This window comes from Erpetoichthys calabaricus, chromosome 17, assembly GCF_900747795.2.
Source record: "Erpetoichthys calabaricus chromosome 17, fErpCal1.3, whole genome shotgun sequence".
Taxonomy (NCBI): Eukaryota; Metazoa; Chordata; class Cladistia; order Polypteriformes; family Polypteridae; genus Erpetoichthys; species Erpetoichthys calabaricus.
This window is the reverse complement of record NC_041410.2, coordinates 23,347,113-23,359,830: the sequence shown is the minus strand read 5'-3', so window position 1 is coordinate 23,359,830 and position 12,718 is coordinate 23,347,113. Positions and strand designations below refer to the sequence as shown.

The 12,718-nt window shown below is 42.2% G+C and overlaps 1 protein-coding gene across 1 annotated transcript in view; it reads left to right on the top strand.

Annotated features, from left to right (window-relative positions):
* LOC114667224 (interferon-inducible GTPase 5-like) overlaps nucleotides 1-12,718 on the top strand; it is a 50,697-nt gene that overhangs the window by 7,694 nt on the left and 30,285 nt on the right. The gene's annotated exons all lie outside the window — the stretch shown is intronic.

Here is a 12,718-nt window from a genome sequence, read left to right as displayed (position 1 = left end):
CTGCAAGTTCTTGGCTTCTGTCAGATTGTGTAGCCCCTTTGCAGAGGTGGCTATCTGAGAGAGAAAAGCTTGGCAGGAGCAGCCCTTGTGGTGACTCTTGGCTTTTCCTACAGTATTCTGGAGTGTAACACTCTTGGGGGGGCAGATGAGCAGTCAGAGGACGGATTGACATGTCTGCAAATCCCGGTAGGGACGCCATGTGAGTGATCCACTTCTAGAGCCCCGGTTTTATTGCTTGGTATTCGAGGTTATCTGTGCTGAATAAATTAAAACCGGGACATACTGTACATTCAAACTGAGCTGAACAATTTAGGCATTTCCCATATTAACTTGTCCACCAGTAGAAAATGAACCTCGTATGTTAAACTACCATTTCTAAAAACATTTTCACAATCAACTACTGACAGTAGGGTGGAGGACCTTAGTCCATGGTGCAAATGTATTGCAACTGTGAAGTGTGTATCCCTCCTGGCTGGTAAGTGTAAGAATAGGGGAACAGAACTAGTGACGGAGATTAAACATTAAACTGCCGGTCTACGGGAAGAGAATCTGTGCCTTTGAAAAAACAATAAAACCACGAGTGTTAAATCTTTCTATAATTAGTCACGCTTTTGATTTAGTGTTAGTGGAAGCTAAAAGGCACTTCTGAGAACTTTTTCATATTATTTAATTGTTTGCCATTCATCCTTTTGGGGTAGAATTCTGGTTTAGTTTTTCGGCTTTGACGATCGACTCTCTGACTGTTGTTGGTATTTCAGCCTTTCCCTACTTTTAATGACGCTTCTGCCTGCTCTTTTTAGGCTTTACTTTTCCTGGTTGTTTTTCCTTGTTTCTGCCTTTTGGCGATTCCTGCCTTTATAATAATTGTGTCAAAAGAATTAAGCTAGAACTTTTTTTTTTCTCAGCTTTATAAAATTACTTTTTCAAAGGAAACTATACATTTTCTTCTAAGTTCGCAACAACTAGGTTGCGTTTTTCAAATTAAAACACTAATTGGAAGTGCTCTGAAGCCTGGAAGTAAAATGAGTCTGGATCTGTTTATCACAAAAAAATCGCTTCTGACTAAAGTGATTCAAACCAATGGCTGGTAATGCATAGTCAGGTAAGGTTGGGGAGCATGCACTGGTACAGCGCGTTGCCGCACCCACCACACAATGAAACTGCTCAGGAACCTGGTTGGCAACCCCTCCAGGCAGACACGAAGTCCAGTCCCACTCTCTGGAAATGACCCTCTATCTGTCGCAGCCAGCTGTTACGTGGGCATCCCCTTAGCCTGGTCCAGCGAGCTGGATCACCCACGGGGAATTGTGCCACATGGTTGTAGTGCCGAAACTGACGCACCCTCACAGTGTAGGTATTATGTCTCATTTGGGACTCCATGAGCAACCTCTCATTCAATACAAAGTCAAACCAGCAGTACCCAAAGATTCCCAGAAGAGACACAGTACCAAAGGAGTCCAGTCTTCGTGCCAGATCACTGGATAGTGTCCATGTCTCGCAACCATATAGCAAAACAGGAAGCACCAGGACTGCAAAGACTTGCACCTTCGTCTTTTTGCAGAGATATCAGGAGTGCCCTTCCTGCCGCTTCATGACCCCCCCATGCTCTACCAATCCATCTACTGACTTCATAGGAAGAGTCACCAGAGATGTGAATGTCACTGCCGAGGTAAGTAAACCTCTCGACGAGGTCAACTCTCTGCGCAGACAGACACACTGCTGATGGCTGTGCCCAAGAGGTCATTAAATAGTCAAGATGTAAAAGTGAGTCCTGCAGGAAGTTAATGGGCAATGCACTTTACTAGCAACGTAAGTGAAGATAATTAATTGGTGTGTAAAAGGGACTCAACATACAAGCTGCAGGATCGCTCAGTCTAGTGGGAAATGCCGTAGTAATTTGATTTAAAGTCACTGAATTAAATTGTGCTTATTATGGTGGAGGAAATATGCTTTATCTAAAATAATGTTTTCAGACTTTCTGATATTTCTGAAACAGTTTAAATCATTTGTGCCATTGCTGCTATATTTTCGCTAATGAACATGCAGAATGTGACCTCATTTTTGTTTTGTTTTTTTGTTGTTGTTTACAGTCAGGGGATGCTAAATGTAAAAATGCATTTTTCAAAAGTGTGTGTGACTGTACTGACACAACTTTCAAATGACAAATGATTGGTGTAAATGGCAAACGGCTCGCCTTTAAGGTAAATATCCAGGGTAAAATGTCAAAAGTTAAGGTCACACTTGGCATCCTCTTGATAATGTTTAATTTCTAGAATTAGCTTTGCTGTTTTACTTTTTATTGGCATGTTTGGGATGTCTTCACAACACTATTTTGTGGTTTGTGTTTCTGATCTGTGTTCTGTAATATTTTCATTGCCTCTGATGATGTTGTGAACGCTGTTATTCTGTTTACAGTTCTGTCTGAAACTTTGACACCTAGAAATCATATTAAGTGTTACTTTGTTAGTTTGTTCAAGTCACCATTACTAAAAAAGCAGTTTGGATATTGACTACTGCAATGCGATCTTCACCGGCTGCTCAAACTGATTTTTACACAGCTTTTGGATAATTGAAAATGTTGCTGCAAGAATTATTACAAGAACAAGAAAATACAACAAAATAACTTCAGTTTTTAAATTCTTACACTGGCTCCCGGTTATGTTTAGGGCAGATTTCAAAATCCTCCATTTAACATATAAAGCCTTAAATTGGTAAGGCCCTGCTTACTGTACTTATCTAAATGTATCATTACTTACAAACCAGAACGCACATTGATATCTCAACATGCTGACCTGCTTATTCCAAGGATTAATAAAATAACAGTAGAAGGTCAAGCTTTTAGTTGCTGGGCCCTTCAGCTGTGGAATGCTCTGCCTGCTACTATAAGAGGTGCCACTTCAGTCTCTGTTTTTAAATCCTGTGTGAAGACTCACTACTTCAGTTTAGCATACCCTGACTAGAGCTGCTGATTAGCTGTGCATACTGTATCGCTGTTGTTAGTCATTTGTACTAAAATATAAGTAATATGATATTTAGAAAGTGTCACTAACCCTCACCTATTGTGTTTCTCTTCTCGGTATTCTCACGAGGGCATTTAGTGCTTCTGCTTTACTGCCAAGCTGCTGGCCTGACGTGGAAAAGTCATCTCAGATAAAGAAGCAATGGAATCATCAGGTTGGCTGGCCCAGCACTGACTCAGCTGTGGAATGGCCAATGGGGAGAGGCGGCTTGTGACTTGTGGTCCTTGGCGCTGTGCCACTTTTAAATAAATAAATAAAGAACATGCTCATGCTGAGGTGTGGAGCAGGTGTGAGCAATCTGCTGAGAAGATGGCTTATCTTCAGGTTGGTGCAAGGTGGTCAACTCTCCGTGCATTGCCTTGATGGCACGTGGAGGTGGTCTGGTTGTCTCATTACCAACACAGGGCAGCAATTAGGCGATCACACCTCCAACCGCTCCTTAGAGACTGAGTGGAGAGCCCCTTAAGGGAGCAGGTGGCTAATGCCCAGGGGGCTGCTGTAGGGGTTTGCTCCAGCCGAGTGATTTATGAAACTGGAGTGACCAGGCGGTGCAGGCAACACTCCGTAGAAGTCCAGTAGAAGGCAGCAGGAGTTGGCAAGGCTCAGACTTGAGCGCCATGGCCTTTGGGGACCCAGGCCTTGGGTTTGGTTGGGGTGAAGCCCTCTTGCAGCCATGGAGTGGTAGGGAACCGGACCCGTGGAAGATTTGTAGTGCCTGTCAGTTGGGCATCTTCTCCTCCTGCAAGGGCCATTTCTAATAAGGAGAGGAGATATCAGTATAATGGGAAGCATGGCAACAAGATTTTAAAGAATAGATATCTGCCTGGGAGCTTTTACCTTGCTTTTAATGGATTTATTTTTGATTGCTTTTAACCTCCACTTTCACTTCTTTAATGGATTATTTATTTATTGAAGATTGAGCACTGCACTTTGGACACTGTTTAGATTTGTTTCTTTTAATAAAAGTACATCTGGACTTTTACACCTTCCCCTAGCAATTTGTTGTGTGTTTGTCTTCATCTGCTGGCTCATCCTGGTCTTCAGTATCGATGGTATCAGGTTCAGAGGCTCCAGGTGGGACCCAGTAGTGTGGGGTTGACTCGCACCATCACATCTCCAGGACTCTGACTGTGTGTCTGGCGTGCCTGACTCCTCTTCTACCATCTGGCAGTGGTTTTACAGTTAGCTGATGGACAGATATTGTTGCTTTTCATTTATGTTAAAGCCAGTTTCTGCTTTGTTCTTTGTGATAGTTCTGTATTTAGTGAGCGGTATAATCTGTTCTTGATTTGCCTTGAGAGTTGTCTTGGTACTCTATGCCTGCACTTTGGTGAGGAGTGCTGTGCAACAGCAAAGTAGTTTGTGCTGTAGTGTTGTATTTCTGAGGTGGCCATGATAGATCTGCCATCGAGCTCTGTGAAGAGGATTACTTGTGTTCTGTTTTGTGTGTTGTATTTTTTTGACACTCATTACACATCCAACCTAACGTGAAGGCTTTCTTTCCCTGAATTGCCTTTCCCAAGATTTCTTCCATTTTTTTCACCACAAATTTTTCGGGGAGAGTTTTTTTCTTGTCTTCTTAGGGAGTCAAGGCTGGGGGGCTGTCAAAAACAGGGCCTGATAAAACCTAATGAGGCACTCCTTGTGTGGTTTTGAGCTATACAAGAAATACGTTGTTGTTGTTCTTGTTGAAGTTCCAGATACCGTGTGCTGTCAGTTCTTCCACATGAATCCTTAGCAGAGATATGCCTGTAAGTTTCTCATTTAAATAATTATTTTGTAAATGCTTGTCAAAACATTAAACTACCACAGTTCACTATATCAGTGTAATTCTGTACTGATTGTTTGGCACCAGCGTTGTACTGAAAGCTCCCTTTGCTTTGTTTTTTTGTAGTTTTACAACCAGGAATGAAAGATTTGTCAGCAAAAGCCCAACTCTGAGCGAGTTTACTGGAGGTATTGTTCTCTCTACCTTTGCACAGACATACGTTATAATGACCACCATTGTAACAGATTAACATTTGAACTTTGGATTATAGAACCTCAAAAAAAATAAAAATGTGCTAAGAGGTCAGTGTTAGGGCAGTGACTTCTACTTTCGTTCTGAGTGTGAGTTTTGGTTTCGTTTTGGTCTGGGTGGTCAGCACTTTTGATGCGTACGTGCTTAGACTCATGCATGAGAACCAACAAGGCTTTCAGCTTCTTTCACTGAACACCTGCCATTTCCTGCTCATCTAAAAATAATTTAAAAGTGTTTTGAGCTTGTGCACCTCCTGCTGCACTCATAACAGCAAACTCTTCACTTAAGGTATATGTCAAGTACATGTGCGATCTCAAGAACTGAGTCAATGTTTACGATCATTCTCAGTTTTGGGCTGAACACATTTAGTAGATTTTTACTTCATATCTGGTCTTTTACAGATGAAATGACAAATCACTCACATAAATATTTTTCATGTCTTAAAAATTATTAAATGCCCACTAACCTAGCAAAGCCAGTGTCAGATGATTAAAGCACGTCACAACTGTGAAAAATTAAGTTTAACTCAAAAGTGCTGGATTTATCCTTTAGATTGCCTGTTTCGTCTCTCTCTCCATCAAAGAGGAAACCATATTACCAACAGACCATGGTGTCTAGATTCCCTCTCCAATCCAAAAACTATCATGATACATGTAGCTCTCTTCACAACAACACAGACACAGGTCGGTTCTTTTAAACGGGCGTTTATTGCTTGGGCTCTTGTTACTCACTCCGTCACGCCTCCGCGCCTCCACGCCGTGAGAACTATATAGTGAGTAATCAGTACAAAATACATCAGTGAATACACAGTAACTTTCATACACATACGATGAAATACAAAACATTTAGTGCAAACATGAAACAAAGGACATTTTACAAATAAAATACCTCGTTGGCCGCTTGTCATGAAAAGAGGTCCTTAAATCACTTTGGTTTTAGCTTTAGACGGTTCAGTATGAAACCCCTTTTTGCAACATGGCAGAGCCTCGCGAGAGACATCCGCCCACCTGCGCTTCATGGGGCAGGTTCCTTCTCATGTTCTCGTGATAACCCCTAAGTGCGCTCTCGCGAGACATTACTTTACATACAGTACATATTAAAGTCACTTAATAACAAATAAATTGGAACATGTAAATTTACTATATACATCACGTTTTAAATTTAGATATTTAAAACTATATTTATAAGGTTATGTAACACATTATAAAATCCATTATCTACAACATGAACTTTCCATTAAATATTGTTCAATAACATTTACACTCCCACCAAAATCACTCATTGACCTGAATTGAGAGATTTTCTTCAAAGGCAAGCTATAAGAGAAGTGTGTGAGTCTGTGTACCTTTATGTGTGACTTAGTTGGCCTCAAGTAAGGTAACTACTTTATGAATAGGTCTCTCAAGATAAACTGATCTAGTGAGTGGTTCTCCTTTATCAAATGTAGTGTCACTAAGTAGAAGTTTCACCTTTCGTACTTTGCCATCTGCGCCGAGTTGAGCTTCCACAATCCTGGCGAGCTTCCACTCATTTCTTGGTGCACTGTCATCTTGTAAAATTACAATGTCATCTACTTGAGTTTCGTGATGTCTTCTGCCATTTCTGTCGTTGTTGAAGATTTAGCAGGTATTCTCGTTTCCATCGTTGCCAAAATTCATTGGCCAGAAACTGTACTCTTCTCCACCTTTTGTGCAGATAGAGATCTTCTTTGAAGAACTGTCCAGGAGGTGGAAGAATAACTGATGATTTCATGGTTAGAATATGGTTGGGAGTGAGGGGTTCTGGGCCAGTTGGATCATGAAGATGCTCAACACTTAGTGGTCTGCTGTTGATTATTGCCATTGTTTCGTAGAGCAATGTTCTCAAAGTTGTGGTGTCAAGTCTGCTGGCTGACTTGTCGAGCATAGCAGTCAGGACGCTTCGAATTGTTCGAATCTGGCGCTCCCAGACTCCACCCATGTGGCTAGCTGCTGGAACATTCAACACAAATTCACAACCAAGTGCCCTTTGACGATCTTGATCCATTCCTCCAAGCAACTTAGAAAGCTCCATTCTAGCACCAATAAAATTTGTTCCCCTATCTCATCTCAATTGGCGCACAGGTCCTCTGATAGCTATGAATGCTCGAAGTGCATTTATGAATGCGTCAGTCGTCAAGTCGTCAAGCGTTTCAATGTGCACTGCTCTGGAACATAAGCAAGTGAATAACAATCCGTATCGTTTTATTTCTTTTCTTCCTTCCCTCACAATGAAAGGTCCAAAACAATCAAGGCCACAGTAAGTGAAAGGGGGGGATGTTTCAGTTCTCTCTTCAGGCAGATTTGCCATGTGTTGAACCTCTGTTGTTGTTCTGTATCTCATACATTTTACACACTTGTAAATGTGTGAGGAGACCACATTTCCACATCCTAAAATCCATATTCCATTTGCACGCAACTCATTCATGGTCATGCCTCTTCCTTGGTGGTGTATGCGCTCATGATGATGTTTGATGAGAAGGGCTGAAACATGAGATTTCTTCGGAAGTATCACAGGATGTTTTACATCATGATGTAAGGCTGATTGAGATAGCCGTCCTCCCACTCTGAGGACACTGTTTTTGTCCAAAAAGGCATTCAACTGGCGTAGCCTGTTGTGCTTGTTCAAGGTGTCTTCCTTCAGACCTTTAATCTTCTTTATTTCTTCAGCAAATGCTTCTTCTTGTACCATCTTAATGATGAAGATTTCTGCTTCTCTTCGTTCTTCAAGGTTAGTTGACTCATTCGTTCTTGACTGAAATCCCTTGAACTCTCTGACAAATCTTTTAAGCCTGGCAACAGCTCTAACTATTCTAGACCAGTCAGAGAATTTAATAAAGCGGTTCACCACTGAATTCAGTTCTCTTGCCTTAACTGCCTGAACGTGTGCCCTGCGAAGCTCGGGATCAGTTGCTTCTACTTCTCCCACCATTCTCTCTTCAGGTGGGAGAATCTGCTGCCAAAGAAAGTTGGGTCCTTTCAGCCAGTTGGACTCTTTCAGTTGAATTGCACTCAGTCCCCTCGAGGCGTAATCAGCTGGGTTGTCTTCAGAGCTGACATGTCGCCATTGTTCAGGTTTTGTGCTAGATCTTATTTGCTGGATCCGGTTGGCTACGAATGTGTGAAACCTTTTAGCATCGTTGTTCACATAGCCAAGGACCACCTTTGAGTCAGTCCAGTAATACTCTTGCAGGGTTTTAATATCAAGCTCACGTTTGATGACATCACCAATGCGAACTGAAGTCACAGCTGATGATAACTCAAGTCTTGGGATAGTTGTTAGTTTGGTAGGGGCCACTCTTGCTTTCCCCAAGACAAGTGAACAACTGATCTGTCCTGTTTCACTCATCGCTCTAAGATATGAGCATGCGCCATACCCTTTGAAACTTGCATCGGAAAAGTTGTGAAGCTCATACAGTACGACTTCACCAAAGTTTGATGGAAGGTAGCTCCTTGAAATCTTCAGAGCTGCCAAATGAGGCAGATCTTTGAGCCATGACTCCCATTGTGGCAAGATGTGTTCGGGGAGAAGTTCGTCCCAGCCTACCTTGTCTCTGCACAGTGTTTGAAGGATCTGTTTGCCGATCAGTATGACTGGAGCCACAAACCCTAGTGGATCATAGACTGAGGCGACAGTTGAGAGAACCCCTCTCCTTGTCAGTGGGTTTTCTTTTACTACGACCCTGAATTGGAATTCATCTGTTTCGACGCACCACTGGACTCCAAGTGCTCGCTCGATACAGAGTTCTGCTAGGGCCATGTCTAAATCTTTGGTTTGGGCACGTTCTTGTACTGGTATTGCTGCAATCACACTTTTATCATTGGATACAAACTTGTGCAGGCGCAGATTTCCTGTTTTGCACAGAGCTCTGGACTCTGCCACCAGATGTATGGCTTCAGCAGGTGTCTTTACACTAGTTAGGCCATCATCCACATAGAAGCAGCCTAGGATAAACTTGATGGCTTCTTCACTGAACTTCCCATGACCCTGTGATGCCAGGTGCTTAAGTCCAAAGTTGGAGCAGCCGGGGGATGAAGCTGCCCCAAACAGGTGTACCCTCATTCTGTATACCGAGGGTTTGGAGTCCAAATCACCTTTGTCCCACCAGAGAAACCTGAGATAGTCTTGGTGTTCCTTTGCAACATGGAACTGGTGAAACATTTTTTCAGTGTCACACATTATTCCTATTGGACCCTTTCTAAATTGACACAAGACTCCAAATAATGTGTTAGTCAGGTCTGGACCAGTCAAGAGATGGTCATTTAGAGAGGTTTCTTGGAAGCGTGCCGAACAGTCGAAAACCACACGGATCTTCCCGGGTTTGTGGGGATGGTAGACACCGTGGTGTGGAATATACCACGCTGGTTGGTTATCAAGTTCAAGCTGTGGCACCTTCTCAGCATCTCCTCTGTTTATGATGTCATTCATGAAGTTGACATAGTCCTTGTAATATTGTTCATTTCTCCTCAGTCGTCGCTCTAATGAGCTAAGCCTATGAACTGCACACTGTTTATTGTTTGGAAGATTAGGTTTGTCTGTCTTAAAAGGTAGCGGGAGTTCATAGTGGCCGTCTTCCTTGTGCCTTATTCCTGCTTTCACTTTGGACAAGAAGAGGAGATCTTCTTGAGAAACTGGATTATCGTCTGTAGTGTGATCTATGAAATCCGATTCAAGGATCTTAATTATGTCAAGTGGGATTACCTCTTTGACTTGAGTTCTGCACACAAAGTGTACTTCTTCCTTTAGCTGGACTGATGAATGCACAGCTGGTGTCACTTGTCGCACCATGATTCTGTGACTTGTTCCTATTGCATCGCTGTCATCACTTGCTGGATTTGAGCAACCAATAATGCTCCAGCCGAGATCAGTTCGCTGTGCATATGGATAATCCTCATCACCAGACAGGATCTCCCTTGGAAGAAGGGCTCGTTGACAGTTATAGCCAATGAGAAGGCCTACTTCGCAGTCTAACTGTGGTGGAATCCTTTCTGATAATTGATCCAGATGAGGCCATTTTAGAGCCGTTTGAGAAGTTGGAATATGTAACCTGTTTGCTGGAATGAACTCTCGTGTGAAAACAGGTGGTAGCAGAATTCTTTTCTTTAAGCTGTATCCTCTCACTTGTAGACCTGTCAGTTTCTGACATGATACGACCGTTGACTTGGCAGACATTGTGGATAGCCGCAAACTGACATTTTCTTTGTTTGTGTTGAGGTCTTTGGCAACTTCGTCTAGAATGAAAGTTGTATCACTCTGTGTGTCTAAGAGTGCATAGACAAGGACTTCTTGATCTGGATGCTTGGTAGATGATACCCAGACTGGCAAGATAGAGGACGTTTGTGTACATAGGCCCTCTTGTATGACTCTGTTGGTAGTTGCTGTTGCAGTCTTTTCTGTGGTGTCTGCCTCGTCCTTTGAAATGTCATTTCCATTTAGGTGCATTGGCTTCTGACGTTCTTTGAACTTGTCGTCATGCAAATATGTCGGATGTCTCTTTTGACATTTTTCACATGTGCTTTTGTCATCACACCTTCTTGAGTGATGACCAGTCTTCAAACATCCAAAGCAAAGCTTCTCTGTGTGCACAAACTTGACGCGATCCTGAACTGTTTTTTCAGTGAACCTCCTGCACTTGTCTAGGACATGTCCTGCCCTTTTGCAGAAGACACATGATGGAATACTGCTTTGTGTTGTGTTTGTTGTCAGAGTCTTTGCTTGAATTATTTGATTTCGTGGATGCCTTTGTTTCTCACCTTCCACACTCCTGAGTGCTTGTATTGAGGATATGGGATCACAAGCTAGATCTGCTTCCTTTGATAAAAAGTCAACAAACTCTTTGAATTGTGGGTACGCAGTCCTTACTTGCCTGACTTCCATCACTTTACGGTTCCATCTGGAAACCAACCAATCTGGCAATTTCAGCAGAATCCTTTGACTCTCAATGCAATCATTAAGGACTTCCAGTGTCTTAATGTGGGACATTGCAGCCTCACAGCTCTTGAAGAAGTCTGCAAATTCTCGTAGTTCACAAGCATCTTTAGAGCTTATCTTTGGCCATGCATGCAGCTTGTCTCTGAGGGACTTCCCGATTACGAATGGGTCTCCGAAACATTTCTCTAACAGTTTCCAAGCCGAGTCATAGGCTTCTTCTGTGCCTAATAGAAGAAATCTTTCTACAGCTTTCTTTGCTGTGCCACCCAAGTACTTTCTTATGTAATAAAGTTTTTCATTCTTTGGAATGTTTTTCCGTTCTATTAATGTTTCAAAGGATAGTTGCCAGTCTCTGAATTTCAAAGGATCTCCAGTAAATACTGCAGGCTCTGGTGTTGGAAGACGATTAGCACTTATAGCTTCTGCTAGCACATTAACCAGATCTAAGCTATTCTGCTCTTGGGGCCTGAACACTGTGGCTTGAGGAATGAATGAGGGACTTGATGCATTGAGAGCTTGGGTTGTGACTGGAGGGATTGTGGGGTTAAGGACTTGAAGTTCTCCTACTACTTCCACATCATACAACATGTCAGTCATATCAACATTCTCTTCAACTTCATTATAAACCTTTACTCGGGCTCTAGCAGCGTTCAGCTTCTTCATTTCTTCTAGGCGTGCAAGCTTTCTGTGTTTATCTTGGATTGCTTGTTGTCTAGCTAAGTTCTCCGATTCAAATTGTGCTAGCCGTTGTTTATTTTCAGCCTCTAGCATTTGAAGTTCTGTTTCTTCCCTGTCTTGTTCTTCCAGTACAGCCAAGACCTCCTGAGATGCAGCAGCTTCAGCCACAGCCTCTATTCTTTTGACTGAGTGGATGCTAGAGTGGTTGGAACTACATCTTGATCGACGAGACAGTGGCCTAGATACAGAACCTGTTGAGTCTAAGATTGATCCAACATCGGGCCAAGGTTCTTCGTCTTTATCTGCTTTATGCCCTTTAAGCTGTCTCTCTGCCCTTTGAATAATGAAACATGAGAGTGATATGCACATATCAACCCTGCGCCGCAGGTCTGGTTCAGGGGTTTGTACTTGACGCAACTCTTCATAAATGACCTTCACATCAGAACAGGTCCGTTTCATGTTCTCAATAAGCTCGTTCAATTCATCCTCAGAAGCATCATCAGTTAATAATTCCTTGCCTATTCTTGCATGACACCTCCACTTTTCATAGTTAATTTTATATCGACGTTGTATTCCCTTCAGTCTTTCTCCTTGAAATTCTCTTCCCTTTTCTGTTAAGGGTGCGCATTCTTTCACTTCTTCGTAGCTGTTCTACTTCTGTAGATTCGGTGTCTGTAGCTTCAGCAGATGGTTTAACATTTTTACGGCAGGTCTCAGTGCTTATGTCAGACATCTTGAGATAAGGGTAGTACAACTATGTAGATATTAAACTCAAATAGGGCTTCTTCTACGCTATGTGTAAGTGAAAGCTACAGTAAACTTAGTTTGAACAGCCATGAAAGTTCACATGTGTGTGTAGGAATCTTCCAAATACATTGTAGACATCAAATTTACATCAAGATAACTGTCAGAATTTAAACTTCTCTAAACTTCACATTAACTTCAGTTTCAAAACAAAATAAGAAAAATAATATTTGCTTGGCACAAATATAAGTAAAACCTTGATCACAGCAGGAATATGGTTAGAAATGCATTAAATAACTTATCATTT